Source organism: Leptonychotes weddellii, unplaced genomic scaffold (genome assembly GCF_054177405.1).
Source record: "Leptonychotes weddellii isolate Sample4059 unplaced genomic scaffold, ASM5417740v2 HiC_scaffold_3339, whole genome shotgun sequence".
Classification (NCBI taxonomy): Eukaryota; Metazoa; Chordata; class Mammalia; order Carnivora; family Phocidae; genus Leptonychotes; species Leptonychotes weddellii.
In genome coordinates, this window is record NW_027932948.1 from 569 (window position 1) to 10,554 (window position 9,986).

Below are 9,986 nucleotides of genomic sequence, written 5' to 3' on the forward strand. Positions count from 1 at the left end.
TGTTGAGTTCGTAGGTGTTCAGAATGGTTTGATAACTATCTAGCTGCAGAATTCTTTCTTCTTTGGGAAACTTCAGTTTTTGCTCTTAAGGCCTTCAGCTGATTGGATGAGGGCCACCCATGTTGTGAAGGGTACTTTTCTTCACTTAAAGTCAATTGGTTATAAATGTTAATTACATCTACAAAATACCTTCACAGCAGTTATCTAGACTATTGTTTGACCAAACAACTGACACCATGGCCTAGCCAAGTTGATAAATAAAATTAACCATCACAGGTAGGGAGTATAGGAGAAAGGAAGTACTTTTTTTTTTTGCAAAGTGTTTTGTTCTTTGTCTGCCACCCACCCCCCCCAACCCCGATAAAAGTTGACTGGGGATTTGGAAATTTTCTAGGGAAACTAGTATTTCCACTTTTTATCTTTTGCCTCTTCAGCCTTCATTCCTTCTTTTATTGCTTATTCTCAGAGTGACATAGGCTGCTTTGAAGTTCTTGGAGACCTGAATCCATGTATAGTGCATTTTTCTCTCTCCCACCTATCCTGATAGTTCTGTTAAAATAACTTTACATCATAACTATTCTTTGTATAGCTGTGTATAATTTACAGTATGCCTCTACATCTGTTTCATGTTGAACTTGTCAGGCACACTGCAGCCTCAGGACCTTTGCATGTGTTCTTCCTCCAGACAGTTTTTTTTCTCGTACTCACACCTTCTTACATCTTTGCTTACAAGTCTCTTTCTTAGTGAGGCTTTCTCTGTGAGGCATTTTCTGACTATGAGGTTTACAATTGCAGCACCCTACCCTCAGCTCTCCACATTTCCATTTTAGGTTTCATTGTACTCCAGAGTAGTCATCATAGGGAAAGCTTCACATCTCATTTATTTGTTACTTCTCTGATTCCTCCTCTCTTTCTACTGGAATATAAGCTCTGTAAGGGCAGGAATTTTAGTCTCTTTTATTGTTGCTTATACCCAGTGCCTAGAATGGTGCCAAGCACATAGTATGTACATAATATATTTATTGATAGACTAATTAAATGTTGTCTTAGTTACTTAAGTACTAATAGTATATACTATATTATAGTACTATACTATATACTATATATATGTGTCCATATATAATATTTTATAGAGTTTTATGAGTTATCAGACTTCATATATTGGCATCATACTAGATTAATCCTTTGCCATATGCTTTATTGGAGCCACTCAAACATTTTTTTCTGTTTATCATTTTTTTCAAGTTTTTATTTAAAATCCAGTTAGTTAATATACAGTGTAATATTAGTTTCAGGTGTAGAAGTTAGTGATTCATCACTTACATACAACACCAAGTGCTCATTCCAAGTGCCTTCCTTAATCCCCATCACCCATTTAACCCTTCCCCTACCCACCTCCCCTCCTGTAACCATCAGCTTGTTCTCTGTAGTTAAGAGTCTGTTTCCTGGTTTCCCTCTCTCTTTTTTTTCCCCCTTATGTTCATCTGTTTTGTTTCTTAAATTCCACATATGAGTGAAAACATATGGTATTTGTCTTACTCTGACTTATATCACTTGGTATAATACTCTCTAGTTCCATTCATGTTGTTGCAAATGGCAAGATTTCATTCTTTTTTTTATGGCTGAGTAATATTCCATTGTGTATGTGTACCACCTCTTCTTTATCCATTCATCAGTCATGGGCACTTGGGCTGTTTCCATAATTTGGCTGTTGTTGATAATAACGCTATAAACATCGGGGTACATGTGTACCTTTGAATTAGTGTTTTTGTTTCCTTTGGGTAAATACCTAGTAGTGCAATTGCTGCATCCTAGGTAGCTCTATTTTTAACTTTTTGAGGAACTTCCATACTGTTTTCCAGAGTGGCTGCACCAGTTTGCATTCCCACCAACAGTGCAAAGGGTGCCCCTTTCTCCACATCCTGGCCAATATCTGTTGTTTCCTGTGCTGTTAATTTTAGCCATTCTGACAGGTGTGAGGTGATATCTCACTGTAGTTTTGATTTGTATTTCCCTGATGCCAAGTGATGATGAGCATCATTTCATGTTTCTGTTAGCCATCTGTGTTTTCTTTGGAAAAAATATGTATTTATGTCTTCTGCCCATTTTTAAACTGGATTATTTATTTTTTGGGGTGTTCAGTTTGATAAGTTCTTTATAGATTTTGAATACTAACCCTTTATCAGATATGTCATTTGCCAATATCTTCTGCCGTTCATTAGGTTGCCTTTTAGTTTTGTTGATTGTTTCCTTTGCTCTGCAGAAGCTTTTTATCTTGATGAAGTCCCAATAGTTTATTTTTGCTTTTGTTTCCCTTGCCTCCAGAAACGTGTCTAGTAGGAAGTTGCTATGGCCAATGTCAAAGAGGTTTCTGCCTGTGTTCTCCTCTAGGATTTTGATGATTTCCTGGTTCACAATTAAGTTTTCATCCATTTTGAATTCATTTTTTTGTATGATGTAAGAAAGTGATCCAGTTTCATTCTTCTGCATGTTGATGTCCAGTTTTCCCACCACCATTTATTGAAGAGACTGTCTTTTTTCCATTGGATGTTCTTTACTGCTTTGTTGAAGATTAGTTGGCCATATAGTTGTGGGTCCATTTCTGAGTTTTCTATTCTGTTCCATTGATCTATGTGTCTGTTTTTGTGCCAGTACCATACTGTCTTGGTTAGTACAGCTTTGTATATAACTTCAAGTTTGGAATTATGTTGCCTACAGCTTTGCTTTTCTTTTTCGAGATTGTTATGGCTATTTGGAGTTTTTTGTGGTTCCATACAAATTTTAAGACTGTTTGTTCTAGTTCTATGAAAAATGCTATTGGTATTTTGATAAGGATTGCATTAAATGTATAGATTTCTTTGGGTAGTATAGACATTTTAACAAGAATATACATACTTTAGTTATCTATTCTTTTATTGATATACAGTTAAATTGTTATCAATTTTTTAAAACTCTTATTTTCATGTAGCTATAAACATTTTTTACCTGTCTTCTTGTGCACAAACATGTGTACATAGGAGAGAAATTGATGATTTTAAGATTTGCACAGCTTCAACAAGCAGTTTTCAACGTGTGGGAGAGTTCTCACTGTTCCACATTCTGTGCTTGTGTGAAATCTATAGAAATCTAGATGTAAGCCATGGAATAGCTTCATTTAATTTTTGTTGCATAGTTCTGCCTGTGACCCATTGGCTCCAGTGTAAAAAAAATATTATCCCAGGTGGTGAGGGGCAACAGTTTTACTTTTTCTTCCTCCATTCAGGAGGAATTAAGGGAATGGAAGACAAGCCTAGACTGGCTCCTGGCTTATATCAGTGGGTGATTCTCTCATCCCTGATCTTGCATGAAACACTTGTTCAAGTCCTCCTCTCTATTATACAGAACATAAACTTTTGCTTCATTGACTGCTTCTGGCTCCAGATTCCAGGAGACTCATGTTTCACCACAGTGTGCTTCTGGTCAGTGGAGATTTTTACTGTTGTTGCTATTATTATTATGATTATTATCATTAGGTTTAGTTATTAACTTTGGCTTTCTCTTTTCAGATTTTATTTTTCATCATCATGTGCTTGCAGCAGAGGGCTTATATCCAAATGCAAATTTAAGTAAATACCTTTTTTTTCTTTTTAAGGTTTTAATTTTAATTCCAGTTAGTTAACATATCGTGTAATATTAGTTTCAGTAGTAGAACTTCGTGATTCATCACTTACATACAGCACCTAGTGCTCATCACAGGTGCCTTCCTTTTTCTTTTTTTTTAATTTTATTTTATTATGTTATGTTAGTCACTATACAGTACATCACCAGTTTTTGATGCAGTGATCCACGATTCATTGTTTTCGTACAACACCCAGTGCTCCATGCAGTACGTGCCCTCCTTAATACCCACAGATGCCTTCCTTAACCCCCATCACCTATTTAAGCCATCCCTCCAGAACACCTCCCTTCCAGCAACCCTACAGAAATATCTTGATCTGTTAGCTGACTTTTGACTAAAGTTGAATAGCAAACAATAGAGACTGAAGTGGTTGGCCATTCTGTATCACCTATTGCAATAAGATAGACTTGCTTTATATTCTAATTGTGTGGGTTGCAAAAATGACATTATTATATAAAAATCAGGGCCTTGCTTGTATTCTTACCTAGAAGAAGGATGTGCCATCTCCATACCAATATGGTTCTGCAAGAGTACTTTTATAGTAGTCCAGTGACTTTAATTCAAATACAGTTTTGGATCTAGTCAGCTATTTGAACCAAAGCTTTAATAAAGCTGCAGAATTCTGTACTCTAAAGCATAAAAGAGTTGACTCTGACTTTTGTAGGCAAGAAGTGTCCATAAAATAACTTACAAGGCTCTTATAAAACTTAGAATTTTGAGCAGTGTAATAAGCATGTCAGGATGATTTTGCTACATAACACTCCCACGTATAATGAAGCTAACCTGTTGGATAGAATTTTTAGCATTTTATATCTCATTGTAGAAGAACATCTACCAAAAATGATGAGTTAGGTTTGGCATAATTAATACTAAGCTGTTCTTTCCAACAGTAATTGGCAAATAGATTCAGTTGTTTCTTGAGGATACTTCTGAAATATCCTGGTAAGACCATGTCATCAACATAGACAGAATAAATACTGAAGATAAGAATCCCAGCATGTGAAACAAAATTAAACCTAATTCAGTAAAGGGATGCACTGTTACTTATAGACTAGACAAGTTACTGGTGAATATGTTTATTTTTTGTATTTGTTTTTGTTTTTGTCTACTGGTAGTCCTTTGTATTTTTCAGCAATAAAACATTTTATATTAATATTTAATTAAGACTCTTTTTTTTCCTTAGCATAGGTGAAAATCATGGAAATAGTGAATAACTGTCTCATATAGGCTAGGAAGACGTCAGCAACAATGAAAAAAACCATAACATCCATTTCTTATCATAACACTGAATTTAATATTGGAAACACTTTATAAAGATACAGCTGTGTTTTTCATTCTATTAGTTCTTCCAAGTAACTTTAGTCTCTTTTGGATTTTGCTGTGACATTTTCTGGGGCATCACTGGTTAACTATCAGAAAGAGGAAGTCAGTTTTATCTTTTAGTTCTCCAAGTGTACTAGCATCTCTTTACCAAGAACCTGTGCAAAATATTCTTTTTTTTTCTTTATTCTTTTTTCTTTTTGAACAGGCTCCACGCCCAGTGTGGGGCTTGAATGCATGACTCTGAGATCCAGAGTCACATGCTGAGGCGCCTGAGTGGCTCAGTCGGTTAAGTGTCTGCCTTTGGCCCAGGTCATGATCCCAGGCTCCTTGCTCAGCAGGGAGTCTGCTTCTCCCTCTCCTGCTCCCCCTGCTTGTGCTCTCTCTCTCTTTCTCTCTGTCAAATAAATAAATTAAATCTTAAAAAAGAGCCGCATGCTCTACTGACTGAGCTAGCCAGGCACCCCCAAAATATTCTTTTTGGATTATTCTTTTCACTTAACTATTCATGTTCCTCAATAAAGATTAAAGCAAAATATATTTATAATCTCCTCAGGCTGGATTGATTGTACTTCCTAATACAATGGTTATTACCATATACTGTTTTTTTCTCAACTAGGGTTTGATGAGAAATTTACAACTTAATGCCATAAATCTTAGAATGGATTGAATTAACTTACCTCCTTTGCATTGAGGTGCATAATGTTTATGTGACATACTTGGAACAATTGAGGAAATAGTCACTCAAGTCATTTCTGTATTTGCTGGTTCAGACCATTGCAGCTGAGAAAAGCTGCCACAGAGTATTATAATTTTCCACCTTTTCTTGTTACCTCCCAAAGAATTACATACTGTATGAATGCATGGGCTGCGTCTTGCTCCACTGTTGTGCCCCTAATTTTAGTCTATTGAATTCTTTCCATGAAGGAGTTATTTGATAAATATTTGTGAATTAAATGCTGGAATAAAGGCAGCTTCTTTTGGCAGAACTCTGATGGTAGAACAGATTAAGGTGACCATTAATGAATATCACATTGTCCAGAGAAGAATATGTGGGCCTAAGTCACATATGAAATAATGTTAGTATTTGAAAGGCCCAATGAGTTGGGGAGAGTGGTGGTAATCTGTGATTATAATTGTGTCAGAGAGCGGTAAGACTGATCCTCAGCTCTCAGGTAATTTTACTCATGACTGAGATAGTCTGGATCAACAATAACGAAGATGGAACAAGGCCACATGATCCTTTGTAGCAGCAGGCCAGCTTGGGTTCCTTTATAGGCTAGTGATGACAAGGTCTCAAAAACAAGAAAGGAGGGTCTCAAATGCACAAATGGTTTTTAAGTATCTGCTTGTTTCATATTTGCTGTTGTTCCATTGGCCAGTGTTGCAGACCAAATGTTTTTGGGCCCCCCCACCGCAATACCATTTATTAAAGTCCTAATCCCCAATGTAATGGCATTTGGAGATGGGGCTTTTGAGAGGTAACCAGGTTATGAGGGTGGGGCACAAGGTCTGATGGAATGGTTGCCCTTGTGGGAAGAGACACCAGAAAGCTTGATATCTTTCTGTCTGCACACATGCATCAAGAAAAAGCCATGTGAGCACACAAAAGGTGGCTTTCTGCAAGCCAGGAAAAAGGTTTTCACCAGAATTCAAGCATGCTGGCATGCTGATCTTGGACTTCCAGCCTCCAGAAGTGTGAAAAAATTACTTTTTGCTGTTTAAGCCACCCAGTTTATGGTATTCTGTTAGGATGGCCCACACAGACTAATACACGCACCATAAGTCACATGGCCAAGCCCAGAGTAAACATGAAAGGGAACGGGTTAGAAAGGTAGATACAGGGAGGGGAATAACTTCTAGCCAATTTTGCATTATTACCATTTTTACATTATGGTCTTTAAATAAATATGATGCATAATATAATAAAATTTATGTAGGTATCATAAATTAATGAATTATGCTTCTTTGGATATAAAACATTTTTTAAAAACTCCAAAAGCTAACCCTTTAGAAAAAATGATCTGGAGTCAGATATCCTGATATCATTCAGGGCTTATATGTCATGCGCACGCTTATGAAGTGTACTTCAGGGCTATTACGTGTTTTACTAGTTTTGCAGGTTGTCTCATACTTTCCGATGGATATATACATGAGACCAAATGACAATACAGGCTACGTATTCATTAAATCCACCTTCACATAATCTGTTCAAAATTTAAAATTTCTATTATTTCATTGCCAATTGACCTTGAGGCAAATTGTCAAGAAATTTATGAGAGTAACAGCATGAATATGTGTTCTCAAGTGTCTCCTGGGTAAAATATGACTCATGGCTTTCTTGCTTCTGAAATGATTAAGCCTCAAACCTGAAGTTGACAGCAGTCATTGTACAGATTGATGTTCTCAATGACTAACATTTGACAGAATTTGCTTCTGATTTATTATACTTCTATGTAAAAAACAATTTACCTCATTTTTTGGTATTTTGACTATGTTCTTTCACTAATTGGATGAAAAAATTCAATTTCTTTTATATTGAGGACATGTGCCTTTTGAATAAACTAATCATTTTAAATTAAAACCTTATTTTTAAAAAAGTGTAGTTGTAGTGTGTTTTTAAGTATACTGATGTGGTCCTGCTCTTTTCTTTTTTGATGTCAAGTAGCTCCTGATTTTTTTTTTTTAATTTGTACCTAACAGTAAACCTCATATTTATATAAAAATCCATTTACTAATTATTGGATTTTTGTTACAATTATCTATTCGAGCACAGCAAATGTACTTGAAAAACAATCATACACAATTAGGTACAGCCTTCACTAACTGAGCTTATAATTTTTGGAAAACAGAAAACTAAGAAATAACTTTTCTCTTTCTTCTCAGTAGTACTTTCAACTATTATAATGTTATAAAATTATTTTTTTAAAGAATTAAAGTATGTCACCTTGAAAAGGAAACAAAATGCAGGAAATGGAGGGAGAGAAAATAATATATAATTCCTTCCTACAGTATTTTTATCTACCAAGAAGATAAAATAACATTACTATTATTATGTATTTTCTTTATCACATGAACATATTTGATAAATACAAAAGGTTTTAAGTAATATATACATAAATTAGAATGCATATTAATATAATGAATATCCAGAAACGTACCATTCAACTTAAGAATTTACTAGAAACATCCCTTGAAATGACTTTATTCCTCTCCTGTTTCATCCCCAACCTGCTCCCAAAGGAAATAACTGTTGTTCTAAACTGTGTTTTTTTTTTCTTTTTTTTAAGAGAGAGAGAGAAAGAGTAAGGGGGAAGGGGAAAAGGAGAGGGAGAGAAAGAGAGAATCTTAAGCAGACTCCATACCCAACATAGAGCCTGAGTCAGGACTCAGTCTCACGATCCTGAGATCATGACCTGAGACAAAATCAAGAGTCAGATGCTTAAATTTTTAATCCACTGAGCCACTCAGGCACCCCAGAGGTAGCTGTTATTCTAAACTTTGTATTGATCCACTGCTTTTGTGTGTGTTTTTCTCAGCTTTATTGAGATATTGTGTAAATGAAAGATGTACAATGTGTTGATTTAATACATTTATATATGGTAAAATGATTACCACAATAGGGGTAGTTTACACTTCCATCATCTTATATAATTACCATTTTTATTTTGTGGTGAGAGTATTTAAGATCTATTCTCCTAGTAACTCTGAAGTATATAATGAGGTTTTGTTAACTATAGTCACTGTACTATATATTAGATCCCCAGAACTTACTCATCTTATCACTGGATGTTAGTACTCTTATTTAACATCTCCCCAATTCCCTCACTCCTCAATCCTTAGCAGCCACCATTCTACTCTCTGTTTCTATGAGTTCAATGTTTTTAGATTCTGCATAGGTGAGATCATACAGTATTTCTTTTTCTGTCTGATTTATTTCACTTAGCATAATGCCCTCAAAGTCCATCCATGTCATAAATGGCAGTATTCCATAGTGTGTGTGTGTGTGTGTATATACATATACACATTGTATATGTATATCTCACATTTTCTTTATCCATTCAACCATCAGCAGACATTTAGTATGTTTCCATGTCTTGGCTATTGTGAATAATGCTGCAGTGAACATGGGGGTGCAGATATCTCCTTGATATAGTGATTTTATTTCCTTTGGATATATACCCAGAATTGGTACTGCTGAATCTTATGATAATTCTATTTTTAATTTTTGAGGAATTTCCTTGCTCTTTCCCATAGTAGCTTTACTAATTTAAATTCCTACCCACAGTGCATCAGGGTTCTCTTTTCTCTACATTTTTGCTAACACTTGTTATCTCTTGTCTTGTTAAAAATAGGCCGTCTAGGGGCGCCTGGGTGGCTCAGTCGTTAAGTGCCTGCCTTCGGCTCAGGTAATGATCCCAGGGTCCTGGGATCAAGCCCCGCATTGGGCTCCCTGCTCGGTGGGGAGCCTGCTTCTCCCTCTCCCACTCCCTCTGATTGTGTTCCCTCTCTCACTGTGTCTCTCTCTGTCAAATAAATAAATAAAATCTTTAAAAAAAAATAGGCCATCTATATCTTGGCTATTGTAAATAATGCTGCAATAAACATAAGGGTGCATATATCTTTTGAATTATTGTTTTTTGTTTGTTTGTTTGTGGGTTTGTTTTCTTTGGGTAAATACCCAGCAGTGGAATTACTGGATCATATGGTGATTCTATTTTTAATTTTTTGAGGAACTTCCATACTGTTTTCCACAGTGGCTGCACCAGTTTGCATTCCCACCGACAGTGCATGAGGGTTCCTTTTCTTCACATCCTCCTAAAACTTGTTCCTTGTGTTTTTCATTTTAGCCATCCTGATATTTTTTCCAACATTTTGGAAGCATTTGGGAAGGATCAGCATTAATTCTTTTTAAAATATTTGTTTTAGAATTTACCACTCAATAAATTTGGTCCTGGGCTTTTCTTTGTTGGGAGGTTTTTGATTACTGATTCAATCACCGTACTTG

At 35.7% G+C, this 9,986-nt stretch overlaps 1 long non-coding RNA gene across 1 annotated transcript; it reads left to right on the forward strand.

The window, feature by feature from the left end:
* Positions 1-3,591: 3,591 nt before the first annotated feature.
* LOC145719182 (uncharacterized) lies at positions 3,592-9,352 on the forward strand. Its single transcript, XR_014142219.1, has 3 exons — positions 3,592-3,605; positions 4,533-4,600; positions 9,334-9,352. It is a non-coding gene; the product is annotated as an uncharacterized LOC145719182 (long non-coding RNA).
* Positions 9,353-9,986: the final 634 nt, after the last annotated feature.